Consider the following 5,250-nt stretch of genomic DNA (forward strand, 5'->3'; position numbering starts at 1 on the left):
TTTGACTACTCTATACTTTAGATTCCCTATTTATAACTAAACAAATTTGCAACACATACCAAAGAAATCCTGTATGATTTACAGTTGTTCAAGCAAACAAGAAAACTCTGCTTCAGTTTCTATGAGCTATCAAAAGGATAAAGACAAAAGGCCTGTCTATCTCAAATCAATCAGGTTTTGAACGGCATCTTTTCAACATAATACAATAAAGACATATAAAAAACAAAGACAAAATGCACCTTCCCATTCTAAAACATTTCCTTTAGTCCATATGTACTTTAAATAATCTTGTATTAAGTTTCTACTGCAACTTTCAAAGTTCAGAGTAAATCCATCCTGGCACAGTGTTTGTTCTAAGAAGTCAACAGCAGCAGGATTAGGAGCATAATATAGTAGTTTCACTGTTATTTCCAGAGTCTATAAAAATCCCAATGCTATTGCCAGGCAAGTAAACACTGAGGCTGCAAGGTAACAAATTGTCTCAAGCTTGTTAGACGCCATTAGCGTTTTTAAATAAGCAATTTCAGTGTCAATTTTGTTACCGGTCTCTGAAATATAACTCTGGTTTTGGTTTCATTTTTGGTAAATTCTGTGGTTGCTTCCATAAGTTTCTTTTCTTGATCTGTAAACATATCTGTTACTCTGCTCCTTTCTAGGTTGATATCCAGTTTATTATCTGCTCTGATTCGACTGGGTTTATTTATCAGTTGTTGCTTAACTTGTTCTAATTCAATTTTCATTTTCTGGTTCTCTGCTCGCAGATTTGCAAATTCACTTTTCTCTAGGATGACTGTCTTTCCTGATGGAGTCCAAATGAGCCATTAACTGTTGTACTGTTATTTCCTGTTTAACTTGAGTGACCATCTCCTTATAGATAGTATCGAGGCTGACATTTGATAAAGTGGTTAATGCTGATACAATTGTTTCTGCTTGTGCTTTGTCAAATCCATGAGTTTCCAAGTCCTGAACCAATGCACGGGTATCAAAAGTTAATTTCCTTTGTCCTAAAGGAGTTATGTCCACTCGCCTCATATATTATCCTTCCTTGGTTGTGGTGGTGAAGAAATCTCTCCGCAGGGCCGGGGAAATAACGCCCGCGGGGAGTTGAAACCCGGAGGCCCCCGCTGCCTTCAGAACGCAGGAGCTGCCAAACCCAGTGGCTCCACATGTCCTCGGCTTTGCAGCTGGCGAGGGAGGGCAAAAGCTCAAACTCTGCATTCTTTTTGATACATTTGACAAAACTCTATTGCTAGTAAATTCCACCTCACTAGTGAATTCCACCTTGCAAGTTTCAGAATAGATTTATTTTAAAGGCATCATAACACCATATAATTACACACTGAATTTTAAAATTAATAATGCTGGATACACAAATAGTATTTTTCCATCCAGTTCTCTCAAGGAGAGAACAACACTTTGTCATTAAACTTTGACAGGAGGAGAGATGACCCCATTTGAAAATCGCTGTGGACGGACCTGAAAATAATACTTTCCTCTGGTATCTTACAGCAGCAAATTTCCAAAATCATTTGTATGCCTTTTAGTTGTGATGCTAGGTTTTGTTTGCTTGGTATTCTTTTCCAACATCCATTTTGAACGTGAGCATAAGTATGTTTGCTACCTTTGTCTGAAAGATTTCTCCCAAAGAGAAAGAAAAATGGCTAGTTTGGATTCAGGGCAAAGATGAGGGCAAAAAAGAGGTATGTGTCTCCTTTCCCCATTCCACCATACTTTCCTAAGACAGCTCCACTTACACCCCACACATACACCACAATTACTTATTTGTAATTTTATTTGTATTAATAACTTATACTATCAAGATGCTGTTTTTAAAACTCCATTTAGTTATGTACAAAGCTTATATCAAAACACTATGAAGATCTTAACAACAGAAACTAATGAGCATATTTAATTTTTCAGAACTAGGTTAAATGCTATTTGAGTATGATAGCCAATCCTCCCCAACACAGGATGCAATTCTCTTTAAAAAAAAAATCTGTTTATCAATATATTTTATGAAATGGCTTGGGAGTGTTCTTTATTTTATCTTTTACAATATGAACTGCGGTTGAAGTTGCTTTTCAAAATAGTGCTTTGATAACTCTTTTAACACTATGGAATGAAAGGGTAGAGCCTCATCAATACTTACTCAGGCTTCAAAGACATGGTAACCAGATATTCTAAGAAACTTGTGATCATACTTGAGCAAAGTAATATTAACAGAAATTAGTCTTCAGTTATTGGGAACTTTGGACTTCAAAACACTCAAGAAATAAAAACTTTTCACCTGTCCTTAAAACCGAGAGGTCAAGTATTCACTGGCCAATAAAGACGCCCCCTCATCAGCTAGAAAACACTCATTGAAATCCAATTAACTCTTTCACACAGACAGCCTTCATTTTCTATTTTATCAGAAAGTTAAGTTTGCCATTCTATACTCCAATAAAAGTTAAGTTGTTTTGATCTGATAATTGTAAGATGTACTGTATGTATCTTAATTTGTAAGTTTTTAATGCTAAAGCTCAAAGCTGTTCAGATTTAACAGGAGTGCTGGAAATGAGGTACAAAATGCTGGAATTCAAATTAACCAATAAATATATTTTAATATATATCAGCAGGACTCTAGAGGATTCCATTAATGTTGAAAAATAGAAAGGATTTAGGTTAATTTGGTAAGAAGGCAGGTCAGAACGTTTACAACAGTGGTATAGAATTGTATAGAGATGCAAAATTTTTCAAGAGAGCAGAATTTTTTCAAAAACGCTGACTCTAGCTGTCACAGTCCTGCCTTGGCTAAATCCAGTGGAGAGATAGGAGGACTTTCTAATTTGCTTTCCCTCTATTTTAATAATAGCTGTGCATAAGTAATTTATGAAAGGCCAACCAGGCAGTGGGCAACAGAAAATTAAACTCATTTTATCTGAAAGCAGGTGGATTTCTATATATCATTAGCATGCATAGAATTCTCACAATGTTATTTCTCATACTGATGGAATGTAACCAAATAATATATGAGTTTTTTGCTTATGCACGAGTGAAATTTTTAGATAAAAGTGCCAGCCCCAATGGCAATTTTCTGCAAAACGAAAACTAATTCTGCGAAGCTTCTTATTACTGGAAAGACTCATTTGGCTTGCATTAGAGACTGACATAAGTGACTTTAGGATTTTACTAACAGATTAGATGAGATGTGCCACATACTGTAATATCATTAGAGAATGTAACAGCACTGGAACGCTTTGGGGCACTTATTAAGGGTACCGGCACAAGTAAATTGTTTTCCTTTATGACACAAGCTTTTGAATTTTTTCTCTGATTAGAATGCTTTATTTTTATGGATTTTTTTTCTGACATTTAAAACAACTTTTATTTTACACTCCCCAAAATTGCACACAAATTATGTTTTGCATGATTCAGCTCAGTGTTACTAAATGCATTATCTATGCCTTATTTCATGAATATCACCTAGGCAGAGGGTAGATATGTATTAAGAAAGCAGCTTACACAATACTAAAATCAGAACTCCTCTAACAGAATATTATCCTAACTTACAGCAAAGACTAATCTTCATGGCTCTGAGGAATTTTTGTTATTAGTACCTTTCACTAACTCAATGTTTGTGTGGGTTCTATTCTTAGCCTCTAACAAGATCTTAAAATGGGATCATTAAAAATGGCTATAATATGAATACACCTATTGTTCTGTTAAACTTCCATCCTAAAATTCATTCAAGTATATGAAATATTATCACCTTTTTATCCTGATGCATCTTCCCTTATCAAAAACTATGTATCAAGCAAAATATTTCTTGCTAAGGTAGGCAGAAATGTAGGGTGAAGACGGAAATGCTTGTCACTTTATAAAAGAAGCTTTGGGAAAAGCTGGGGGTATCAGGAGAATGATTTTGTGCTCAATATTTTTTCCTTTCTGAGTTATCTTTTCCTGATATAAGTTTTTACCTCTTCCTGGATATGGAGAGGTTTTTTTTCCCCTTCTTTCTAAAAGTTCTTTTACATTTCATCGTCAGAGAAGGAAATTGAGAAAAATGTACTACACACCAAGTTACCTAGAGAAGAGCAGCCATAGGAATGAGGTGGGAGTGTGCGTTCAGTGTCCCAGTCTACAGAGAGGTGAGGTTAAGGGTTGTGGAGTCACACTAATGGGAGGTTGATCCCCACCTCTGCTATTTTACTACCCGTCTGACTTTAGGCAAATGAATTCCCTTCTCTGAGTTTTTATTTCCTCACCTATTTGATGGGATCATGATAGCACTGACTTCGAAGTTTGTCTCTGAAGATCACATGCAACTGGATCACCCTCCTATTCATATTCTATTTCTACAGTGGAAGGGAGGCTCCTGCAAAGAGGGTGACCCAATGGGTTGAGAATCATATCAGACCAATTCTGGTAGATGTTCCAGATTTTTACAAGAACTCAAGATTGTATTAGTTAAAAAATAGAATGTGAAAGTAATTAATGAGACAGTCCTCCATGAACGATCCTGACTCTTCAATCTAGGAATGACTGAAGTCAGTCACTGTTATGCTCAAAAGTCACCTCTTCTGAGAACTGGGTTGAGGTGAGTTAGTCACAGCCATCTTTGTGTCCCTAATGCTATTTTAATTAGAGCACTTATCACCCTGCATGGGTATTATTTCCTTAGATATGTTCCTCTGAACTCTCTGAGGGCAGGGACTTTGTCTTTTCAACTTCTTAACTTTCTCTGCCAGCACATTACTCGATATATAGATGTCATTAGAATGAATGTCTATGAAGAAACAGACTCACAGACATAGAGAACAGACTTGTGGTTGCCAAAGGGGGCGGGGGGAGGGAAGGACTGGGAATTTGGGATTAGCAGGTATAAGCTATTATATATAGGATGGATAAACAACAAGGTCCTACTGTATAGCACAGGGAAATATATTCAATATACTGTAATAAACCATAATGGAAAAGAATACAAAAAAGAATATATATATGTACAACTGAATCACTTTGCTGTACAGCAGAAATTAATACAACATTGTAAATCAACTATACTTCAATAAAGTAAATTTTTTAAAAAAATGAGCCTTCAAGGACTTCCCTGGTGGTGCAGTGGTTAAGAATCCGCCTGCCAGTGCAGGGGACAGGGGTTCGATCCCTGGTCCGGGAAGATCCCACATGTGTCGTGGCAACTGAGCCCGTGCGCCACAACTACTGAGCCTGCACTCTAGGGCCTGCGAGCCACAACTACTGAGCCTGTGC

At 36.6% G+C, this 5,250-nt stretch overlaps 1 pseudogene; it reads right to left on the reverse strand.

Moving 5' to 3' along the window:
- Window positions 1-404: 404 nt before the first annotated feature.
- LOC132365328 (coiled-coil domain-containing protein 90B, mitochondrial-like) lies at window positions 405-1,168 on the reverse strand (annotated as a pseudogene).
- Window positions 1,169-5,250: the final 4,082 nt, after the last annotated feature.

The sequence above is a fragment of the Balaenoptera ricei genome, chromosome 4 (assembly GCF_028023285.1).
Source record: "Balaenoptera ricei isolate mBalRic1 chromosome 4, mBalRic1.hap2, whole genome shotgun sequence".
NCBI classification, from domain to species: Eukaryota; Metazoa; Chordata; class Mammalia; order Artiodactyla; family Balaenopteridae; genus Balaenoptera; species Balaenoptera ricei.